The 10432-nt window shown below is 36.3% G+C and overlaps 1 protein-coding gene across 5 annotated transcripts in view; it reads right to left on the reverse strand.

The window, feature by feature from the left end:
• Nucleotides 1–3760, reverse strand: part of LOC111062054 (solute carrier family 12 member 2-like) — a 184199-nt gene extending 180439 nt beyond the window's left edge. For 3 of the 5 annotated variants that reach the window (XM_039435874.1, XM_039435872.1, XM_039435873.1), the window contains exon 1: nucleotides 3425–3759. The gene's annotated coding sequence lies outside the window, so the exon portion shown is untranslated. Of the gene's footprint in view, nucleotides 1–3424 lie in introns of all 5 variants that reach the window. The other 2 variants (XM_039435870.1, XM_039435869.1) reach the window with 1 other exon arrangement.
• Between the last annotated feature and the right edge of the window lie 6672 nt (nucleotides 3761–10432).

Consider the following 10432-nt stretch of genomic DNA (forward strand, 5'->3'; position numbering starts at 1 on the left):
CCCAAAAATCATGTTTTTGGGCTCAGGGGACCTTTAAACGTATAGAAAACTTGAAATTGGGGTACCTTAATTTTTTTTGGAAAGCAATACTTCCCTTACCTATGGTAATAGGGCAAGGAAAGTAAATATTCATTTATTTATTTCATTGACAATCACAAATAATAATAATTATAGTATAATATAAAACCGAAATGGCACTCACTCACTCGCAGAACTAAAAATTTACCGGACCAAAAACGTTCAAATTTGGTAGGTATGTTCAGTTGGCCCTTTAGACGCGCACTAACAACGGATTTGAAAAAAAATACAAAGATACGCCAAAAATCTGCGTTTTTCCAGCGTTTTTTTTCCTTTTTCTCAGATTTATCGAGAACAAATGAACAGAAATTGTTTAAATTTAGTACAGAAGCTAAGCTAGGATGTAATAATGTTGTGTTAGAAGGAATTTTAAATAACGCCATAGATACGCCCAAAATCTGCGTTTTTTGCGCTTTTTCAGCTTTATTGAGAACAAATGAACAGAAAATGTTCAAATTTACTACAGAAGCTCCGCTGGGGTGTAATAATGTTGTGTTAGAAGGAATTTGGAAAACGCCATGGATACACTCAAAATTAACGTTTTTTTGCGTTTTCTCAGTTATTTCATCAATAGACAGAAAATTTTCAAATTTGGTACGGAGGTTTATGTAGGGTTTAAAAATTTTGTGATGACGTGACTAATATTTCATGAAAGATACGCCCCAAAACCAGCGATTTTCTCAGCTTTTCTGCGTTTTCTCAGTACTTTGACTTTCTGATGGAATGAAGCATGCTCAAATGAAAAATGCATGCGAGCGAAGCGAGCCCGCTGATCTCATCTTTGGACGATCCAGTCGGGGGTCCAGGGGGCGGAGCCCCCTGGCTTGACGGATATAGCGAGCGAAGCGAGCCTGACGGCTAGTAGTAGTAGTAGTATATAAAATGATTGAGAGAAGACAACAGGCATAGCCCAAATCTGTCTTCTCCAGTTAGACCAATATCTGGGGACCGAGCTTCGCTCTGGAGTACAAAAGCATAGAAAATTTATTACGAAAGAGGAAATTATAATAATTATATTCATAGGTTATACAGAAAGGTTCTAACTAATCACAGTTTATTAATTAATCACAGATTAATTCCCAGTGGGATGCAAAAAATCTCTCTCACAAAGGCCCGGTTGCACAAAAACCGGTTAAATTTTAATCCTGAATTATTTCACGTGAATCAACTCAGAGAAGACCATTTAAAAAAGGCTTCTCTGATTGGTTCTCCTGGAATTAATCAGGATTAAAATTTAACCGGCACTAATAGATTGGATGATTGCAATATTTCAACAGCTGAGTCATAATTTTGCAACCGGCACTAAGTACCTGATTGAATGATTGCAATAGTTCAACAGCTGAGTCATAATTTTGTCTTAGTCCCACACTCATGCACTCGCTCACTCCTCGCTTCCACTATCGACAGACAACGAAATTATCAGTTGCTTTTCCAAAGATGAATCATAATTATCCTTTTAATGTCCTTTTGCGAGTATTCCCAGGGATGAGACCTAGTGCATTCGGATTAAACCTACTATGGTTTCAAATTTCGTGAGAATCATTTTCGAGATCCCGTGACATGCAATATCCTATACTATTAAACGAGCAACTTCTATTTATATGTTTAGATGTTAATATTTCACCGGATCTCGAAAACGGCTCTAACGATTCTCACGAAATTCAGAACATAGTACGTTTATAATATAAAGATTCGATTGCACTAGGTCTCATCCCTGGGAAAACTCGCTGAAGGACATTGAAAGGATAATTATTATTCATCCTTGGGAAAACAGCTGATAATAATTATTCCGTCGTCTGATGGAATTGAGTGAGCGAGTTCATGTTTGTGGGACTGTGTCAAAATTATGACTCAGCTGTTGAACTTTTGTAATCATTAAATCAGGAACTTAGTGCCGGTTGCAAAAAAGTCGGGTTATTTTCGATCCTGATTAATTCTACAGTAGATCCATCTTTTTGAAATGGCCTTCTCTGATTTGGTTCACATGAAGTTAAACAGGATTAAAATTTAACCGGCTTTTGTGCAACTGGGCCTTTGTGAGGGAAATGATTGCATTCTTCTGGGAATTAATCTCAATTTACTGTGATTGGATAGAACATTTCTGTATGAATGTTATTATGATTTCTTCTTTCGTAATACATTTTTAATGCTTTTGTACTGCAGAGCGAAGCTCGGTCACCGATATTAAATATAAATAGAAATTGCTCGTTTAATAGTATAGGATATATGGGCGACCACTTGATTTCTAATAAGGCCAAATTTCTGAGATTGACTGTGGATAGTGATCAGTCGTGGGCTCCTTATATTGATACAGTTTTGGATAGGTTGTCTCGATTGAACTTCCTGTTGCTCCGTTTGATATCATGTGTTCCTTTTGAGTATGTGAAATATTCATACTTTGCTGTGTTCCAGTTGGTTTTAAGGCTGTGCAAAGGCTAAAAATAAACTTTCTACTTGTGATATTTTTCAATGTTTTTCGATTTGTATATCATCAAGCTATCAAAATGAAAAATGTTATAAAGAAACACACACACACAGACCTATTCCCAAAAACCACGTTTTTGTACTCAAGGGACCACCTTGAAACGTATAGAAATTTAGAAATTGGGGTAGGCTACCTTAATTTTTTTCGGAAAGCAATACTTTCCTTACTTATGGTAATAGGGCAAGGAAAGTAAAAAATCTAACGATGGAGAAAAATGATATACCAGATAAAATTAATAGGGTAAAACCACTTTGATTTTCTATAGTCCTAACTTACAGAAAAATCTAGACTAAGATTTACAACTGTTTATCATCTTCGGTGCATATAATCATCTAAAAGTAGGCACATGTTGCACTGAGAATACCTAAAGTGAACAGAATTCAAATAAATAACTGGAAATGGATTCAAACTTAACCTCCAAACCGTTAATGCATAGAAAATTATATGCAACACAAATTTGTAAACTAAAAAGAACCTAATATTGCCAATCTAGTTTTTCAAAAAAACACATCTTTATTTTAAAGGAAAAACTTGAACACCTGTAAACTAAAACTTGATTACAAGATATTAGCTGGGGCCGGGTTCAGATTTTTAACGGTCATGAAATTGAGGTTATCTTATAGGCTACTTGAATGTAAGTAAGGTAAAGGTTAGTGTTAAAAGTTCAAATTAACGAGAGATTTAATAAAATTAACAAAAAAGGGATATTGGGAGAAAACAAAGAGTTTATTTGAAAGAAGAAATCGATTAATGATGCAAATAAATTTGATAAATAACTTCGAGATACTTTAGGCCTAACCAACTGTTTTATCCATAAACGTAGGTAAGTTAATTAAAAGTATAAAACCAAAAATAACTTACCACTAAGTTAGTAAGATGAAAATCTAGATTGTTCCCAATAAATCAGATTGTGAGGAGAGTTTATAGTTTTTGGAAGCTGTGAACAAAATTACAACGTGGTCTTCAAACGCCTGTTGGCATGTCAACAGTAAAATACGTTCAACGAAAAAATCAATATTAGACCGTTTTGCGAAACACTACAATTTCACATTGAAATAATTGTCAAAGATTTTAACCGGTAGTATCCTACTAAACACGTTTATTTGATGCGTCACTAATATTCACCTTAAAACCTTTTTAAAAGGCTAAAGAAATTCAACACAACCTATAAACGTTAGCCAAAAACTGAACTAACGAAAAACGAGAATGCTGGAAGCGGCGTATTTGCAGAGCTGCCAGTCTAACAGGCAAAAAATTCTCTCATGCAGTGACCATGGCATAGTATACTTACAGAAGGGAAACTTCTCGTTTAATCCATAGTACACCAAACCGCCATATTGTAGAGAATTAGATTTGCCGCTAATTTCAAATCTCATTCGAAATACCGAGTGATTCAAAAAGTACTTTACAACATTGAAAATTCATATAAATCTTATTAAACAAAATACAGAAGTGGTTTTGGTGCTGTTTTAAAGGAAATTACTCCAAGTTTTTTTCCTTAAACTTAAGATGTTCTATGTGAGTTCCATTGGTTATCCTGCAGACATCACATAGATAGTAGATTTCTTCCCAGACTTACACTATAGTGAGGTCCACGTTATAATGACAGTATTTGATCAATTTTGAAATTTTCTAAAAATGATTATTGCTTGTATTCTAAAATTGTGGAGGGTAAAAAGGTATTTCTATTATTGTATGTAGATGACATACTTATTTTTGGTTCAGATGAGAATGATGTTTCAAGATTGAAATCAGTCTTACAAGAAAATTTCAAGATGAAAGACTTGGGCTTAGTTTCTAATTTCTTGGGAATTAATGTCAAACAAGATATTGAGAAGGGGGTAACTGTTATTAGTCAGAAGGAGTATCTCAAACATGTATTGGAAAAGTTCAACATGCAGGATTGTAAGCCAATGGACACTCCCATGGATAAAAATTTCAACTTTGAATTATTGACTAGAGATAAGTCAGAGTCTTTAGAAATAGAAAAGAAATGTCGTAGACTAATTGGTTGTCTTATGTATGCTGTTGTAGGATCTAGACCTGATTTGTGTTGTACTGTATCTTTCTTGAGTCGATTCCAAAGTTGTGCCAGTGAAATGTTGTATAAAAATTTAAAACGTGTATTGAGATATGTAAAATGTACTTTAGATTTAGAGCTAGTATATAATAGAGAATTGAATGATGATATGATTGTAGGCTATGTAGATGCAAACTGGGGTGGTGATTTAGAGAGAAGATCAACCTCAGGTTATTGCTTCAAGGTTTTCGGTAATACTATTTCTTGGTGTACCAAGAAGCAACAAAGTGTTTCATTATCTAGCACAGAAGCTGAGTATGTTGCTTTGAGCCAAGCTGCAAGCGAGGCTTGTTGGATAAAAGGAATTTTAATTGATTTTTGTGTTGTTGAAAATAAGAAAACTTGTATTTTGTTGTTTGAAGACAATCAGTCTGCTGTCAAAATAGCTCATAATCCTGAGCATCATAAAAAAATGAAACATGTAGATATGAGGTATCATTTTGTAAGAGAGAAAATTTCTGAAGGTGTTATTCAAGTTGAGTATTTAAAATCCTCAGATCAGATTGCTGACATTTTCACAAAACCCTTGGGAAAGGAACTTTTTGTCAAGTTTAGAAATAATATTTTTTAATAATTAAGATGTTTTGAACTATGTTAATTTTCCTATAACTTATTTTTTTTTTGATTGATAAATTTTTTTTGGGTTATTTCATTGAGGGGGCGTGTTGTTTGACAATGAAATAGACTAAATAATAATATGTGTGATTGGCAAGGCACTGGTGACTCTGTACTGAACTCTGTCTCTGTGAAGTGTGTGTAACATGCCTCAAGTAAAACGTTTGAGTTCAATGTATTGGTTTGACTTAAAGTAAAAATAAAATCAGTAATAATGTTCAAATAATCGTAATAATTTATTTCTTCACCGATATAACCTTCAACATTTTGATTCTGCTATGGGAGGTTGGTAGCATTGACTACCTTGATTGACTGCTCAGAAATACGTCTCCAACTTTTCAGTTTTATCAAGCATTTGCAAAGGATTTTTCCTACTAAACACTACTTTTCCAATACATTAGGTGGTGAACTTATCGGCTGCACTGATTAACGATACTGTACTCGATTGAAGCCGATTACCGCTCTTTGAGTCTTCCTTTGGGCAGAGCTCACCCTCACTACTATCTCTCGCATCGAGGATAGCCTGCTGCTGGATCCACGTGGATTTCTTATCTGCTTCGACTACGGTACCGGACTCTTTCTCTTTCTCTTGTCAGCTGCTCCTGTTTCTCGTGCGGCTGGCTTGTCTAATCTAATTCTGTGTGTGACAGTTGCAGTTGTGAGAGTGACTGACAGTTATCATCGCTAATCTCAAAAATAAAAAGATAATAAACTGAGTGGACTCAATGAATGGAATCTTATCACTTTTCCTTAACAATTAAAACTGTATTTCTCTTTGATTTCCAACTTGAATGTATTTCTTTCATTTCTCATGCTTAAGAATATTGTTGTTTTATTCCTATAACTCATACAGTGTGACTAGAGAGAAATTATAAGATGTCTTTTTCTCTTTATAAAACAACTAGAAATAACGATGCTATTTATTATGATAAGAATTGTTATAGAAAGAGTCATTCCTTGTCCTCGGGCGATATTGTTTGGAGATGTGTCCATAAAGGCTGCTCTAGTACCATCACTACTGACAAGTCATTAAAAAATTTTAAATCATCTGCAAACAGTCATGTCAAACATGCTACACAAACTCCCCCACAACTTTGTAAAAATTCTTTATCAAAATCAGTAACAATTGACACTGCTGAAAAAACGACTAATAGAGTTATTACATGTAGGATGTCACGTTTGTCTGTAGATTCAAGTTTAAAAAATATAAGAAAGGCACTCTCTTTTGATGTAAGTAGTCAGACTGACCCCCTTTTTCTACAGGACAAGGATGTTCTCATTGAACGTATTAATGAACTTCTTGGTTATCAGGATGCACTTATAGCAGAAATTCAATCTCTTAAACATCCTGAATGTGTGCCATCACATTCACCTACTACTCAATGTGTTGCCATACAGACCGAAAGTTTGTCAACTGATTCTGATGATCAGCACTATGCTATTGCAAACAGTAATTTTATCTCACTCAATAAAACCAAGGATAAATTGTATAAGGAAATTATAAACTTGGAGCATGATATAGCTGAAAATAGAAGTATAATTAGTTCATTGGAATTGGAAAGGGAAAATCTTGCTAATATAATATCAAAAGTAAGCCAAGAAGTTGAATTAGTAGGAAAATTAGTAGTGAGTGAGGACTGCAGTGAGTCATTGGGTCAAACAAGTGAATCTAAAATAAGGAATATTATAGAACATGTAAGGGGGAAAATTATTATATTCTCTGATAGTCAAGGTCGTGATCTGGCATCCTATCTACAAAATAGAATACCACATTCATATAGTGTCTCAAGCTTTGTATACCCTGGTGCTGGTATGTGTCAAATATTAGATAGAATTTTTAATTGTAAAGAGGTACAGCTTATGAATAAAGAAGATTATTTAATTATATTAGGTGGTACAAATGACATAAATGACTCAGCTAATGAAAAGGACACTATTATATTCAGATTGGCAGTTGAGAGTTTACTGCGTCAGACAAGACATACTAACGTGATAATAGGGACTGTGCCTTACAGATATGATATGCCGGCTGCCTCACCCATAAATTGCATGATAAAGGTGATTAATTGTCTCCTGAAAAAAATTGTCTCCGGATTTGTTACCTTGTTGAACACATGGGATCTCACTGCAAAAGAACACACAAGTCATGGTTTACACATCAATAAAAAAGGGAAAATTAAAATAGCTAGGAGGCTTGATGCTATTATTAGGGATTCCCTGGATAGGAAAAAAGCCACTTCTAGTAGTAATCTTTATGAGTCCATGATTATTAAGCTCACAACTGGGCCATGTTTGGAGGGCAGTACTTCGTTGATTGGGGGAGAGGTTGATGCTGTAGTACCGGCTACAGGCGAACCAGATGTAGCATTAAATTTAAACTAATAGCTCCAGACAATGAAGTTGAACAAAGCTTCAGCCTACATGCAGAGGTAACTGGCTCTCTAATACCTATAATTTCGAACTCCATTAGAAAACCCAAACCTCCCAGAAGTATAATGATTGCTCATTCAAACCTCATTGATATACCTATAACAGCCATGGACAAGCACAGAAGGGGATCAATTGAACATCATGAAACTTATACAGGTAGGAACGTAAAATTGTGCTCCATTAATGTCCAATGCATGCGGAATAAAATTAGTGAGCTTGAGTTACTTTGTGAGCTGCATGACATCGACGTTTTGTGCATCTGTGAACACTGGCTTGTTGAAGATGAGATTGAATACTACAGCAATTTGGCTGGTCTCAGGAAGGTAGCTCATTTCTCTAGGCAGACTTCAAGTGGTGGTGTAGCTGTTTTTGTGCGAGAGAGTATGGCATGGTCGGCAAACGCCCTAGACCTCAAAGAGTTCTGTATTGAGATGCATGCTGAGTTTGCTGGGATACATATTCCGGAGTTGTCACTTGTTGTGGTAAGCATGTATCGCTCTCCTAATGGAAATGTTGAATGTTTTTTGCAGCAGCTTGAATTATGTGTTGGATGTCTCAGTAATATTGGTTTGTTTGTAATAATTGGAACTGATCACAATATTGATTTGCTTGGCACGTCGGCAGCATCCTCAGGTTTTTTGAATTTGTTAAGAAGTCTGAATTTGTATAGTGCAGTAATGCAACCTACAAGAGGTAATGCTTCCCTTGATAATTTTTTCACAAATTTGGACCATTGGAGCTATGTTGCTGAGGTTAGTGTTGATCAGATTGCAGATCATAAACACATTCTCATGGAAGCCACTTTTATGGCAGATGTTGTTGGAAGTTGTAATGGTTCCAGTAGAAACGTTTCTTACAGAGTGTTCAATGATGGTATTGTCAGACTTTTCTGTAATTATTTGGGAGTTTGGGTTGACTCTTGGTTGGAATCTGTTATTGATATGCAGGCGGTTGGTGGTTTTCAATGTTTCTTTCATGCTCTCATGGATGGTTTCAAGTTTTTCTTTCCACTAAGAATGAGGTCGCTAAGTTCTAAAAGATTCACAACTATGAAGGGAAATTCTGTACCACAAGTAAAAGACTGGTTCACTCCTGAACTAGCCCGAATGAGAGATATGGTATCCATGACAAATGATTTAGCTAGAATCAGGCCTCACCTGGTTGAACTAGCAACTGGGCTCAAGAAGGATTACCGTTATAGATTGCGAGAGGCTAAGAAAAACGCCAATGCAAAATTCATTGCAGAGGCTCAAAATTCATGTAGGGCTGCCTGGAGTCTTATAAATTCACATAAGCCTAAATCAGAAGAAGGTGATCTAAGTTTCACAACTGCCAGTGAATTTAATCAGTTCTATGTCACATCTGTGGAGAGTATTGTGAATAATATTCCAAATAATATTGCAACCGATCTTCCCAATGCTCTTCAGGGTATTCCAGTTGTAGAAGGAAACTTTGAATGGAACCATGTGACACCTGCTGATGTTGTAAGCATAGTAAATGATTTTAGTGTATCAAAGGCAAAAGATATTTATGGAATGAGTGTGGCTTTTCTGAGGCAGATTATTTGTTTCTTGAGTCCAATACTTGCATGCCTTATCAATAAGTGTATCGATGAGGGTGTTTTCCCTGATGAGCTCAAGATATCAAGAGCAGTTCCAATTCACAAGAAGGGTGCTCTGGACAGTGTAAGCAACTATAGATTCATATCTTTGATCCCGGTGATTGCAAAAATTTTTGAGACGGTATTGTTTATTCAGCTGTACAACTATTTTGAGAATAATGGTCTGCTGGTTCCTGTTCAGTTTGGTTTCAGGAGAGGAAGATCGACTGTCTCTGCTGTGCAGACTCTCATTCAATCAGTCCTGGAGGCATTTGAGAATGGAAGATCTTCATCGCTTTTGCTCTGTGATTTATCACGTGCCTTCGACTGTGTCTCGCACAATATTCTATTGGGAAAGCTGGAGAAGTATGGCCTTGGAGTCGGTGCTGTCAGACTGATGAAATCATACCTGAGTGATAGGTTGCAGGTTGTGGACTGGAATGGTGAACTATCAAGTCCTGCACCCTTGAAACATGGAGTCCCACAGGGATCAGTTTTGGGACCTTTGCTCTTTCTCATCTCAATAAATGATATATATTATTCAGTAGATGGTGGTGTTCTGTTATTCGCAGATGACACATCACTATTTGCGGATCATAAGAGCGTAGATTCTGCCAGGCTTGCTGTGAGGGAGCTGTATCATAGTGCGTCTCAATGGTTTGATCTAAATAAGCTGGCTCTTAACAGTGACAAGACTCAGGAGCTATCATTCAGCCTCAATTCTGGGATTGCCACGGGTACTGTGAAGCTCTTGGGGTTTTCCCTGGATAGTAGGTTGACCTGGGAGGCTCACATCAGCCAGCTCTGCAAAAGGCTAAGTAGGGTCATTTTTCTGCTTAGAAGGCTTGTATCATGTGTGCCTGACGGTTTTGTGCGCCAAGCTTACTTTGCTTTTTTCCAGAGCCATATTGCATATGGTACAAGGCTGTGGGGGCACGCTGCGAGTGTGAATAGGGTGCTATTAATGCAAAAAAGAGCCATTAGAATTGTGATGAGAGCTGGTTGGATTGATCACTGCAAACCATTGTTTGTACATTTACGAGTGATGACAGTTTACAGCCTGTACATATACGAGTGCTTGGTTTCGGTTAGAGAGAATATTCATTTGTACACCAGGGCCAATCAGATCCACAGTCACGCTACA

The sequence above is a fragment of the Nilaparvata lugens genome, chromosome 9 (assembly GCF_014356525.2).
Source record: "Nilaparvata lugens isolate BPH chromosome 9, ASM1435652v1, whole genome shotgun sequence".
Taxonomy (NCBI): domain Eukaryota; kingdom Metazoa; phylum Arthropoda; class Insecta; order Hemiptera; family Delphacidae; genus Nilaparvata; species Nilaparvata lugens.